The following is a 14,934-nucleotide window of genomic DNA, read 5'->3' as shown; positions in this document are numbered from 1 at the left end:
TTTGAATTTGCAAAGGAGTTACTATAGTTGAGCTCATTCTGACTCCCAGAACTTTAGCTGTCATTCCCCTGTTTCAAACCAACTATTAAGTAATGCTAACACAAGACTGAAAAGGAAAAAGAAAATAATACCACCCTGGATGCTGAAATGCAAGGCCTTAGAGACAAACAAGTCAGGCCTTTGCTGTAAGATAAGGGGGGGAGGCCTTTTGTCCTGTGACAGGATATGAGTCAGGGTATTTACAGCCGGCCATCTGGTCTCCAGCTAAGGGAAGGAGGAAGAGATAAGAGAAACAGAAAGCCCCTGGGCAACCCCCTCCTTGGTATTTAGGTGAAAGGCCAAGAATTTGCCACTCAGTGCACGCGCTCATAGCCTTATTTAAATTGACCAATGGAATGAATCCCCATAACCATGCATCTCGCTTCTGTACCCGTGATTTTGCTCTCCTATAAAAACCCCTCACCCAACCTGGCGGCGCGCAAGTCTTCCGAGAGACCTTGTCGCCCCAGGTACCTGTGTATCCAAATAAACCTCTTGCTGTTTGCATCCGTACGAGTGGTCTCGACTGATCCTTGGGTATGGGGTCTCTCCCATAGGAAGACGTACCTCGGGAGTCTTTCATTACCTGATCCTGTTTCCAGTGTCTACACCTTGTTCAGTACAGGGTGAGCATACATGAGGGGACATAGAGAAGTCAGAAGGGAAAGTTATGATTCAAAAAATGTACTGTCAACATACCCATGTGGGATTTTAAATAAATCTACAATTATTTTAATATTACCTCTTATTTCTAAATTTATTTTAACTCTCATATGCTTGTATCTGTTTGGGTGGTGCAGTATTATATCTTAATACAGGTATACAACTCCAAAATGGTTTCTTCCTGGAGGGAAGTTTGGTCATTTGAAGTGGAGGATGAGCACATTTTGTTTGTTTTGCCCATGTCTGTTTCTTTGTGTAAACATCACCAATTTTGAAACAGATGCACATTTTCATAAGTTTCAGTTACCTCTGTCTTGAAGAGTGAAACGTACGAGCCGGTCTAAACCAGTTAATATTTCACGTTGTCTGAGTATATTGACATTGCCTGGTTATAATAAAGGGTTTGAAAAAAAAGAAAGAATTCCTGGGGGAATCTGGGGATTTCTCAGGTTGTTGTTTACTCTTCTCTACTACCATTGAACAATTGAATGACATGAGTAACCACTACTATCCCTGCCCAGAGTATAAAGACACTGGTTGTCTGAGACAGTTCACCACACACAAAAGGCACAATCAGGAACAGAGAAGGAGGAACTTAGCTACAGTGAGAACACCGATAAGCATGTCCAGACCCAAGTAAAATCAAATCTATTGCCTTAATCATTTATTAGGTTTATGTGACTTGTTTTTCAAAACAAGACGCATTGCCAATAAGAACGTAGGTGCAATAAAATCTCCAAGTTCTCCAAGAGATCACCCTTGTTGTGATTCATTTCTTTCTGTTGTAGAGTATTTTATTTAACAAGCATTCCACATTTTGTTTTCTTTTTTTGTGTTTATTGACATTTTGAACAAAATGTTGGCCTGAATATTGATGTACAGTCCTATGAAACACATGTGGCCTCCTGGTTTCCAAGTTTAACATTTTGAAGATAGGTCAAACTGTTCTTTAGTCTGATATATTGTTTGAATTTTCCGCTGTGGTTGAATGAAGGCTCCAGTTTTCCAATTTTGCTCACAGTGGTAATTTTATCTTTTTAAACTTAGTTGTATTGTGAAATGCTTCCTCAGTATTTTCTCCCAAATATTTAAGTTTTGCCACTGATATTGACAGTTCTGCTGTATTTTGTTTAACTTTTATAATTGGTATAGACTGTAGGTGGGATGTCTGTCTTCACAGAGGATGAATGAGTAATTTGAGTTTAGTGAATAATGAGCCATCATGTGTCATAACAAGGAGCTACCCATGTAAGTACTGTGCAAACCCCTTGAAAGTTATACTTCTCAAAACAGTTATAGTTTGTAAGTATTCAAGTGTGACTATGCAAATTCTGAAATATTAGGTTACACCAAAATCTATAATAAAATTATTTTATTTAAAGTAATTTGTTGTTGAATACAATTGGTATATTTTAATTGTAAACTTTTAAAAACAAGTGAATCTCTGTAGGGCCCTGTCTTCCCTGTTCCTCGAGGCCGAAGCACAGGATGCAAGAATTGTTTACACTAACGAGCTTGGCTTCCCCTGCTCATTCTGCCAGCCAGAGGGAATTAGTTCAAAGCCTTCTTTCTGTCATTGCTATGATAATTTCACCTGCTAAGGAAGGTCCTCACAGGCGCCCTAAATCTCCTCCCATCTGTCTGTCAGGGTTCCCAGGTCTATACCCCCTGCATGCGGCCAACACCCCTCTTCTCACTCCCAGGTGGGAGGGGGGCTCTCGTCCTCTTGCCTCCAGGTATATAAGCCTACATGTGCTGAAAAAAGATGGACATTTACCCTTTGGGCAAATGATCCAGTCTCTCTGTGTTTCATATGTCTGTTTTCAACTCCTAGGATATTGTTCCAGGCTCGTGGTTTGGTATGGGAAGCACGCCCTGTACCAGGAGAGTGAGGTTTCACAGATAAGCGCGTGACAAATCTCCTGTCTCCTTTTTTCCCCAATCAAAATTTACCCAATATACAACTTCGAAAATAAGACACACCCACAGTGTAGCAGAGCCTCTTGCTAATTGAGCAGGATGAGATGGAAAGCTGAAGAATGTGTGGGAAGACTGGGAGAACAGGCTGGGGATTCAGGAAAATTAGCTTTGTGCGACCAAACATTCTAAGGTCAATGATAAGGGCATATGGTCAGGGTTCTAAAAATTAAATAAAATGAGTTATTCATTGTGATTATCATAGCATCATTTCATGCTAAATCAATCATATTTTTATTAGGAATGCAGATATAGATACTATCAATGCAACTTAATATATCTGTATTCTGTTAAAATATCCTTTGCTGTAGATGGTTCATAAGTGAAGTAGGTGTGCTGGGTGATCAAAAGAGTAATCCCTCCAACCTTGTCTGATTAACAGGAAAATGATGAAGAAGATACATAGATATCCATATGCATTTTAATAAACTATAAAGAAAAGATTAGGTCTAGTCATTACAATTGTTAGCATGAACTATTGTTATAAAAGTTTGCATTGTAAACAGAATTAGACAAGTCAAAGAATTACCAAAAATTAGAAAAGCAGAAACCAGCGTAAGGCTGTTGAGAGAGTTTCCTAATGTTGTTTTTGAAACTCTCAGTGATTTTTCCTCTCAGTTGTGCTTTCCCAGGTCTTTCAAAGTCTTCCTGCTTCTCCTTTGTAGTGTGGCTGTTTCCACATCTGATCTCCTTTACACACAGCCAGGTTACCATTTAGGAGGCAACCCTGGAGCTGGGCTTTTCTAGCATCAATTTTAAATATCAGGCAACAGCACTTTTATTTCTCCAAATGCTGCTGTTCAGTTAGATCTACAAGAAAAGCTGATATTGCTTTACATTTTGTTCTTTTCTGAATTTTATGGTAGCAACTACTCAGATTTTCAACCAGTGGAAAAAAAATAAGTATATCTAGTTATTTGGTTACCTGGGAAACCATTATGCCCTTTGAAAACGACAGTTTCATCTTTCAAACTGGACAGCATCCCTCGGTATGGCTGTTATGATTTATCAAGATAAAGAAGAAAGACATAAATGTAATTAGTCTTTCTATTGTGGGAGGAGACAAGGTTTACATGGCAACATTCAATTCAGGAAGTCTGAAGAGTGTATTTGAAAAAAAAAGTCTCCAGGAGCAATATCAATATTAATCACTGGAGAAGCATTCTCAGAGGAGTTGGCAAAGTCAATCTAAATACAGGATCAATGAGGAGTTGTGAATTTTGATTTTTAGGATAAATTTCTAGTCATTGGTTTATCCCCTGGAAACTGGGATGAGAGTTGTTTTCGATTCCAACCTGGTCCACAGTGAACAATCATGTATGGTGGGTCCAAAAGCTTGAATTAGGATTTACCTCGATAGAGCTAATATAAAACCACTGAATCTAATCAACAATACATGAACATTTTAAATGTATTATGAATTTAATCTTAAGAAATATTAAGACAAGACATGATGAATTGTGTGGAACCAGAACTGGAGATGGCCATTATAAAGTCAAATGACCATGAAATGGAAAAATCACGCTAAGTGAAATTCAAATTTACTCCCTTTCTGACTGCAGCACAAATAGATATACTCATTATTAACTTTTACCAAGAGTTCATGTGCTGACCAAGACCATCAAAAGAGCTTAGAATAGTAATTACTATTACTATTTAACTTACATAGTAGTTAAAAGATTTTGTGCTTTAAGTCATCAAAAACAATGAAAAGAGACTTCCAGTACCAGGACTGAGTTACATTCAATTGATTTATTGGCTAAGAGGTCCCATGGAAATTCCCCAAACAATCCAGGTTGTTGCTAAAGCGATGGGTTCCTCTCTGCAAGCTCACAGCAGGGCCCCAGTGCCTAGGACAACACTCCCATTCACGGACTGTGAAAAAGTAGAGCAAGCACCTATGTGGAGCCTTTGCCCTTATGTTCTAGAGTTTTCAGTGCAGGAAGGTACTCTGCAGGATACCAAATGAGAAACTTAAACACCAGCCCATCCACAAAACCTTTGACCTACAATCTTTCCTTCCTACAAGATATTCTAGGGAAAAGGTGGCACGAAATTTGTGGGAATAACCATTCAACATTTGATTTACTTAAGGCCCACTCCATGAGATGGAACTCACACTTGACAATTCCTGGTTGACCAAGAAGCAAACACTAGATATCTCAGAGATTTAGGGTAAAACCAAATACTACTGATCAAAAAAAAAAGGTACCAATAAAACGTCTTTTAATGGCATTGTGCTATACTCAGGGATCAGTGCATTACCTAATTGTTTTCAGAGACATTTTCTCCTGCAGCAGATGGGAAGAGATGCAAAGACATACTGCCAGACCATATGCAGAGAGAGAGTCTTTGGAACACACATCTCTAAATGGGATATCTCCATCAATCCCCTGCCCTCTGAGCTCAGGGAGTTTTGCAGAAGTGGAGGCAGAAATGGCGTAAAAGTCAGAGGGTATGAAGGACACCAGAAGTCCCTCTGAAACAACTGACAAAAGACCTTATGGACTCAGCGACTGAAGCAGCAAGCACAGGGCCTACACAGGTCTGCACCAGGTCCTTCTGTTGGGTTGCCTTGTCAAACCATGATGGGAAAGTCTAGTTTTATCATATTATATTTTATTTTGTCATGTTTGGTTATAATCTCTTAGAAGCATGTTGTTTTCTAATGAGAGGCAGAAAAGGAGTAGATTTAGAGAGGAAATTGTGTGGGGAGGGAAAGAGAGGAGTAGAGGGAGGCAATATATTGTATGAGAAAATAATCCATTTTCAATAAAAAGAAACCCTAACTAAGGTACCAACCCTAAGCTGATAGTCCTGGATTCTATAATAAATCAGGCTGACCAGTCATGAAAAGCAAACTAGTAAGCAGAACCCCTTCATGGCCTCTGCATCAGCTCCTGCCTCCAGGTTCTAGTCCTGTTTGAGTTCCTGTCCTGACTTCCTTCAGTGATGAACTATGATGTAGAAGTATAAGTCAAATAGATTCTTTCCTCCCCAAGTTGTTTTGGTCTTGGTGTTTCATTGTCACAACAGTAACCCATATTAAAACAGATCTTGTCTGGCATCTCTATACTCCTGATCTTGTTAGACTGGATTATTTCAGAAAGACTTTACTTTCCATGCCATCCCACTAAAGCTGGGGTCATACATGGGGATTTCTGGGACACAGAACTGCAGCATAAAGTATCACTTAAGAGTGATTGATTCATGCTGAAGTCAAACATTAACAATACAGAGTGGCCGCTTGGTGGTGATGGCACACGTCTTTAATCCCAGCACTTGGGAGGCAGAGGCAGGTGGATCTCTGTGAATCTGAGGACAGCCTGATCTATAAGAGCTAGTTCTAGGACAGGCTCCAAAGATACAGTGAAACCTTGTCTCAAAAAACCAAATAAAGACCCCTGTAGCAGTGCCGAGGAGTTCTACCCAGAGAGGTGAGTGGGTGCTAGCCTGGGCGGCAAGCCGGGGAAGACAGCACAGCCACTCCCCCCCTCAGTTTCTGTGGCAGGGTCTTCCATGTTTCACCGGACCCCTCCCTGCCCCCACTGCCCTGCACTCTTGTCTCCTGGGCCCTGGGAAGGCCAGCTATCCCAGCTGCAGTGCTGAGGAGCTCTATCCAGAGAGTGCTGAGGAGTTCTATCCAGAGAGTGCGGAGGAGTTTCATCCAGAGAGGTGGAGATGGGCAGGCGCCAATGCAAGAATTCATGCAACAACCTGAAAGGCAACATGACATCTCCAGAATCCAGGGAGCACTAAATGAGAAGAATTGAACACCCTACTCCAGAAGACATAGAAGAAATCGACTCTAAGAGGATCTATATGAAAATAATAGAGGAAGTTAAACAGGAGGTGAAAATCTGCCATAAAGAAATGGAAGATAGGGCAGTCTGCTCCGCGAGTCTGTTCGTGTGGCTGGCCCGAGCGTGGGGTTGCTGCGGGACTGACCGAGGCTTCGCGTGGGTGGAGGAGGCGCGGGTGCAGTCTTTAAAAATTAGAAATGGCTTCCAAAAGAGCTCTGGTCATCCTGGCCAAAGGCGCAGAGGAGATGGAGACGGTGATTCCCGTGGATGTCATGCGCCGAGCTGGTATTAAAGTCACCATTGCAGGCTTGGCTGGGAAAGACTCCGTGCAGTGTAGCCGTGATGTAATGATTTGTCCCGATGCCAGTCTTGAAGATGCAAAAAAGCAGGGACCATATGATGTGGTGGTTCTTCCAGGAGGCAATCTGGGTGCACAGAATTTATCTGAGTCGGCTGTGGTGAAGGAGATCCTGAAGGAGCAGGAGAGTAGGAAGGGCCTCATAGCTGCCATCTGTGCAGGCCCCACAGCTCTGCTGGCTCATGAAATTGGTTTTGGAAGCAAGGTCACAACACACCCAGGGGCTAAGGACAAAATGCTGAACGGAAGTCACTACAACTACTCAGAGAGCCGCGTGGAAAGGGATGGCCTGATCCTCACCAGCCGAGGGCCTGGGACCAGCTTCGAGTTTGCGCTGGCGATTGTGGAGGCGCTCAGCGGCAAGGAGGTGGCTGACCGAGTGAAGGCACCGCTTATCCTCAAAGACTAGAGCCCGAGCCCTGGGCCCCAAGGTCGAGGCAGACCATTGGAAACCAGTGCCCTATCCTTGGCCCATACTGTGTCCAGAAGCCAATGAGCCTCAGGAACTAGCGTGTGACATAGCCACCACATGGGGATCTCACCCTGAAGCCTAGGTCTGTACATTTCTGAATGTTCCTAGTAGAATAAACAGTTTACCGACTCAAAAAAAAAGTATAACAAAAAGATTGAGGAAATGAGTAAAGAAATGGAAGAGAAATATACCAAAAATTTTGAAGAAATGAGTAAATCCGTAAATGAAATTCTGGGAAACCAAGAAAAAACAATCAAACAGGTAATAGAAACAGTTCAAGATTTGAAAACTGAAATGGAGTCAATGAAGAAATCAGAAACTGAGGGCCGGCTGCCTATGGAAAATCAAGGTAAACGAACAGAGACTTCAGAAACAAGCATAACCAACAGAATACAAGAGATAGAAGAAAGAATCTCAGACTCTGAGGACACCATAGAGAAATTAAACGCTCTGACCAAAGAAAACAGCAAATCCAACAAATTCTCATCACAAAACATTCAGGAATTGAGGGACACAATAAAAAAACCAAATCTAAGAATAATAGGGATGGAAGAAGGAGAAGAACGGCAGATCAAAGGCCCAGAAAATATATTTAACAAAATTATAGAAGAAAACTTTCCCAATCTAAAGAACGATATTCCTATGAAGGTGCAAGAAGTATACAGAACACCGAATAGACTGGATCAGAAAAAAACATCCCCTGGCCATATAATAATCAAAACACAAAACATACAGATTAAAGAAAGAATATTAAGAGCTGCAAAGGAAAAAGGTCAAGTAACTTATAAAGGTAAACCAATCAGGCTTACACCAGACTTCTCTATGGAAACCATGAAAGCCAGAAGATCCTGGATAGAGGTACTGCAGAAACTAAGAGACCATGGATGTAAGCCCAGACTACTATACCCATCAAAGCTATCATTCACTATCAACGGAGAAAACAAAATATTCTAGGATAAAAATAAATTTAAACAATTCGTAGCCACAAATCCAGCCTTACAGAAAGTAATAGAAGGAAAATTGCAACCCAAGGAATCCAACATTGCCGTCACTACCTACAATAACCCAGACATCTAGCGACCCTTCACAACCACAACTCAAAGAAGAGAAACACACAAACTCTACTACACACACACACACACACAAAAAAAAGTAACAACCGGAATCAACAACCACTGGTCATTAATATCACTTAATATTAATGGACTCAACTCACCTATAAAAAGGCACAGGCTAAGAGATTGGATACGAAAACAGGATCCAACATTCTGCTGTCTACAAGAAACACACCTCAAACACAAAGATCATCTACTCAGAGTAAAGTGTTGGGAAAAGGTTTTTCAAGCAAACGGACCTAAGAAACAAGCTGGTGTGGCCATTCTAATATCTAACAAAATTGACATCAAACTAAAATCAGCCAGAAGAGATGGAGATGGACATTTCATACTCATAACAGAAACAATTCATCAGGAGGAAGTCTCAATCCTGAATATCTATGCCCCTAATATAAAAGCACCCACTTATGTAAAAGAAAAACTTTCAGAACTCAAGGCAGTCATCAAACCACACACACTAATAGTAGGAGACTTCAACACACCTCTCTCACCAAAGGACAGGTCAATCAAACAGAAACTCAGCAGAGAAATAAGAGAATTCCTAGAGGTAATGAATCAAATGGACTTAACAGATATCTATAGAACATTCCACCCAAATAGGAAAGAATATACCTTCTTCTCTGCAGCTCATGGAACCTTCTCGAAAATTGACCACATACTCGGTAACAAAGCAAACTTCCACAGATACAAAAAAATTTTAGTAACCACCTGTGTCTTGTCAGATCACCACGGAATAAAGCTAGAATTCAATAACAATTCGAACACCAGAAAGCCTACAAAAGTGTGGAAGTTGAACAGTCAACTACTGAATCATCCCTGGGTCAAGGAAGAAATAAAGAAAGAAATTAAAGTCTTCCTTGAATTTAATAAAAATAAAGACACAACATACTCAAACCTATGGGACACAATGAAAGCAGTGCTAAGAGGAAAGTTCATAGCACTAAGTGCCCAATTAAAGAAAACGGAGAAAGCACATATTGGAGTATTAACAGCACACCTGAAAACTCTGGAAAAAAGAGAAGCAGACTCTCCCAGGAGGAGTAGAAGACTGGAAATAATCAAACTGAGGGCTGAAATCAACAAAATAGAAAAACAGAAAACAATCCAAAAAATCAACGAAACAAAAAGTTGGTTCTTGGAGAAAATCAACAAGATTGACAAAACCCTAGCCAAACTAATCAAAAGGCAGAGAGAGAACACTCAAATAATAAGATCAGAAATGAAAAGGGGGACATAACAACAGACACAGAGGAAATTCAGAGAATCATTAGATCTTACTACGAAAGTTTATATGCCACAAAGTTGGAAAATGTACAAGAAATTGATTGGTTTTTAGATAAATACCATTTACCAAAGTTAAATCAAGACCAGGTGAACAATCTAAATAGACCTGTTAGTCGCCAAGAATTAGAAGCTGTTATCAAAAACCTCCCGACACAAAAAAGCTGAGGGAAAGATGGTTTCAATGCAGAATTCTACCAGAACTTCCAAGAAGAGCTGATACCTATACTCCTTAAGGTATTTCACAATATAGAAACAGAAGAGTCATTGCCAAACTCTTTTTATGAAGCTCCAGTTACCCTGATACCAAAACCACATAAAGACACAACCAAGAAAGAGAATTTCAGGCCAATCTCATTCATGAACATTGACACAAAATTTCTCAACAAAATCCTGGCAAACCGATTCCAAGAACACATTAGAAAAATTATCCATTATGATCAAGTAGGCTTCATTCCAGAGATGCAGGGCTGGTTCAACATACGCAAATCTATCAATGTAATCCATCATATAAATAACATGAAAGAAAAAGATCATATGATCATTTCATTAGATGCTGAAAAAGCATTTGAAAAAATCCAACATCCCTTTATGATAAAGGTGTTGAAGAGATTGGGGATACAAGGATCATACCTAAATATAATAAAAGCTATTTACAGCAAGCCAACAGCTAACATCAAACTGAACGGAGAGAAACTCAAAGCCATTCCATTGAAATCAGAAACAAGACAAGACTGTCCACTCTCCCCATACCTCTTCAATATAGTGCTAGAAGTTCTAGCAATAGCAATATGACAACATAAGGGGATCAAGGGGATTCAAATTGGAAAAGAAGAAGTTAAACTCTTGTTATTTGCAGACGATATGATAGTGCACATGAGCGACCCCAAAAACTCTACCAAAGAACTCCTACAGCTGATAAACACCTTTAGTAATGTGGCAGGATACAAGATCAACTCCAAAAAATCAGTTGCCCTCCTATACACAAAGGATAAAGAAGCAGGGAGGGAAATCAGAGAAACTTCACCTTTCACGATAGCCACAAATAGCATAAGATGTCTTGGGATAACTCTGACCAAGGAAGTGAAAGACCTATTTGACAAGAACTTTAAGTCTTTGAAGAAAGAAATAGAGGAGGATACCAGAAAATGGAAAGATCTCCCTTGATCTTGGATTGGGAGGATAAACATAGTAAAAATGGCAACTCTACCAAAAGCAATCTATAAATTCAATGCAATCCCCATCAAAATCCCATCAAACTTCTTCACAGACCTTGAGAGAACAATAATAAAGTTTATATGGAAAAACAAAAAACCCAGGGTAGCCAAAACAATCTTATATAATAAAGGAACTTCTGGAGGTATAACCATCCCTGACTTCAAACTCTTTTACAGAGCAACAGTATTGAAAACAGCTTGGTACTGGCATAAGAACAGAGAAGTCGACCTATGGAATCGAATAGAAGACCCAGATATTAACCCACAAACCTATGAACACTTGATTTTCGACAAGGGGGCTAAAGGTATGAAATGGAAGAAGGAAAGCATCTTTAACAAATGGTGCTGGCATAACTGGATGTCAACCTGTAGAAGAATGAAAGTAGATCCATATCTATCACCATGTACAAAAATCAAGTCCAAATGGGTTAAAGACCTCAACATTAATTGGACCAATTTGAACCAGATAGAAGAGAAAGTGGGAAATAGTCTACAAGATATAGGCACAGGAGGCCATTTCCTAAGTAGAACCCCAGTAGCACAGACAATAAGAGAATCAATGAATAAATGGAACCTCCTGAAACTGAGAAGCTTCCGTAAAGCAAAGGACACCATCAGTAAGACAAAAAGGCTACCTTCTGACTGGGAGAAGATCTTCACCAACCCCTCATCAGATAAAGGCCTGATCTCCAAAATATACAAAGAACACAAGAAACTAGACACTAAAACTCTAATTAACCCAATTAAAAAATGGGGTGTTGATCTGAACAGAGAATTCTCAACAGCAAATCTCCGAATGGCCAGACACTTAAGGTCATGCTCAACCTCCTTAGCGATCAGGGAAATGCAAATCAAAACAACTATGAGATACCATTTTACACTGATCAGATTAGCTAAAGTCAAAAACACCAATGATAGCCTATGCTGGAGAGGATGTGGAGAGAGGGGAACTCTCATCCATTGTTGGTGGGAATGCAAACTTGTGCAGCCACTGTGGAAATCAGTGTGGCAGTTTCTCAGGAAACTGGGAGTCAATCTCCCTCAAGACCCAGCAATTCCACTCTTGGGAACATACCGAAGAGATGCCCTATCATACCACAAAAGCATTTGTTCAACTACGTTCATAGCAGCACTATTTGTAATAGCCAGAACCTGGAAACAACCTAGGTGCCCCTCAATAGAAGAATGGTTAAAGAAGGTGTGGATCATATACACATTATAGTTTTACTCAGCGGTAAAAAACAATGACGTCTTGAATTTTGCATGCAAATGGATGGACATAGAAAACGCTTTACTGAGTGAGGTAAGCCAGACCCAAAAAGAGGAATATGGTATGTATTCACTCACAAGTGGATTCTAGCCATAATTAAAGATCTTTGAGCCTATTATTTGAGATCCTAGAGAAGCTAAATAAGAAAGTGAACCTGAAGAAAATCATGTACTTATCCTCCTGGAGATTGAAAATAGACAAGAGTCCCAGGTAACTGCGGGTGCATGGGGGGGGTTGGGTGTGAGGGTTGTTGGAAGGGGAGAGGGTTAGAGAGAAAGGAGTACGGGAGGAATGGGGAAAACTCGGGGGACTGAGATGGGGGAAGGGAGGAAGGATGGATATGGGATCAGGGAAGAATATATCTCAACTAAGAGAGTCATTTTAGGGTTTACAAGAGACTTGATTATAGATGGGATCCCAGGTCCAAGGAGAGATCCCCAGATTGTTCTCTGGACAGAGGAGAGGGTGCCTGAATCGGCCTTGGCCTATAACCATACTGATGAAGATTTTGCTTATCTCCATAGATCCTTCATCCGACGATGGATGGCGATATAGACGGAAACCCACATTGGAGCACCGGACTGAGTCCCCCATGGTCCAAATGAGGAGCAGAAGGAGGAAGAACATGAAAAAAAAAAACTCAGGACCACGAGGGGTGCGATCACCCACTGATACAAGGGGACTGATCTAATGAGAGTTCACCAAGGCCAGTTGGACTGGGACTGAACAAGCATGTGAGCCAACTAGATTTTCTGAATGTGGCCGGATTCTCTGAATGTGGCTGGTCCGGATTCTTTCTGAAAAGGCATTGACAATGACACTGGGACTTGTTTCCTCTGCATATACTGGATTTTTGGGATCCAGTCTGTTTGGATACTCACCTTCCTGGACCTGGAGGGAGGGGGGAGGAACTTGAACTTCCCACAGGGCAGGAAACCCTGACTGCCCTAAGGGATGGAGAGGGAGGAGGAGGGGGAGTGGGGGAGTGGGAGAGTTTGGGAGGAGGGGAGGCAATGGAAACTTTCATAATTTAATAAACTTTGAAAAAAATAAAAAAAACCAAATAAATAAATAAATAAACATCGAGCGCATATTCTATCTGATGACAGTTTTGGAATAAACAGCTCATGACTGAATTTAGTTAACATTAACTTAAGTCCTATAAAACCCCTGATTAGTCTGCATGAATATTAAATTTTTGATTTCCTTAAACTAACATTTTGGTTAATAAATTTATTGTTCTTGGATAATATAATTATGTTAAGAATTTATGCATTTAATGAATATAGGACAAGATGTGACCTAAATAACAAGCTACTAAAATTTGAGTTTTCTTAATATCATTTATTTGGTCCTTTGACAAACTTTGGAAATAAGTCAATTAATAACAATTTTAAACTATATGACATTTCCCAACCACTAATAGCTATTTCAGAAAATAATGAAATTATTGAAACAGATTGTCTGATATCCTGATTGACTTTTTTCCAGAACAGTTGTAAAGGACCACTGTTTTCAAAGAAAACTTGGACTTTTTGTCTAATTGTCCTAAACTACTTGTATCTACTTGTGTTTCTCTTTATTGTTTTGATTTTGATTTTTTTGTGAGGAAGATTTTATATAATACTTCTCAAACTGGCTATGTAGCCAACTCTGTAATTCTTTGCGACCCTGTATTTGTATGCAATTCTTTGTTGCCCTGTAATTCAGTTCTTCCTTTAGAAAGTACCTTTTTAACTTAAGAGGCAGAGGCATACATGTAAGAAGAAAGAATTAAAGAGAAAAGAATATTAAACAGTGTTTCAAAAACATCACTAAATTCCCACAGTCTATGGTTTTGATCTATTAGCTTTTGATGGGTTAAAAATAAATTGATATTTCAGTATAGGCAGAGGGAGCAAGCAGTTGCTACTCCTACCATGGTTCAAGGTGCCGTCCCTTTTAGAAGTGTTTGCCGTCTTCATTTCCTTTATGGCCTTTTAAAAGTAGGGCAGTGAGCTACTTTTCTCCTCCTTCTGTGATAAAATATGACAGGATATATGGCATGATATTTGAGCCAACAGTTTATATATAGAAATTTCAGAGCGTGGATTCCATCCAGAAATATTCTAATTATATTAATTGACTGTGTCGTCAGGAGCAGAAGCAGGAAGCCTTCTTTTCATTTTTATTCTGACTCACTCTCAATTTGTTTTTTTTTCCATCTGTAACATAAAAGACCAGAAAGATGTAGACAGATACAGTTTGACTGCCACACAAATGCACCCCAGTGTTTTCACTGTCTTACACTCTTTGCTGTTTTCACAAGAATTCACATTCTTTTAATGAATTGTGTTGTAATGATAAGATGCCAATGAGTAGATAGGTCATGAAGCTTCCTTTTGGAGCCTTGCAGCGATCATTCATTGGTGACAAAAGACCCATGGAGCCTGAAGACTAAGACTGCTGATATCATCAGTATTGGATGGCATCACATACAAACCAGCAATGCTGGGACAGTAATAATTTATATACTGACTTGTTTATTTGAAACCATTTTAATAGTATTCAAATCAGTACAGACTAAATGTTTCTGACTGCTAAAATAGATTGTGGCTTAGCCACTGAGAAAAAAGCATGGAATAATGTCCATAGAACAATAATAGTGATTGAAAATCGAGTGCATTAAAAAAAGAAAATAGTGTTCGTGACCAAAGAAATGCTCTCCCTGATGTAGAAACACACACAATGGGACTCTGA

General features: G+C 39.9%; 1 protein-coding gene and 1 pseudogene across 3 annotated transcripts in view; one reads left to right on the top strand and one right to left on the bottom strand.

Moving 5' to 3' along the window:
- The window catches only part of LOC125399432 (leucine zipper protein 2), a 379,570-nt gene that overhangs the window by 127,228 nt on the left and 237,408 nt on the right, over positions 1-14,934 (bottom strand). The window lies entirely within an intron of this gene.
- On the top strand, positions 6,572-7,452 carry LOC148118259 (Parkinson disease protein 7 homolog pseudogene; annotated as a pseudogene).

Source organism: Myodes glareolus, chromosome 24 (genome assembly GCF_982192425.1).
Source record: "Myodes glareolus chromosome 24, mMyoGla1.1, whole genome shotgun sequence".
Lineage (NCBI taxonomy): Eukaryota > Metazoa > Chordata > Mammalia > Rodentia > Cricetidae > Myodes > Myodes glareolus.
This window is presented reverse-complemented; position numbering and strand designations above follow the sequence as displayed.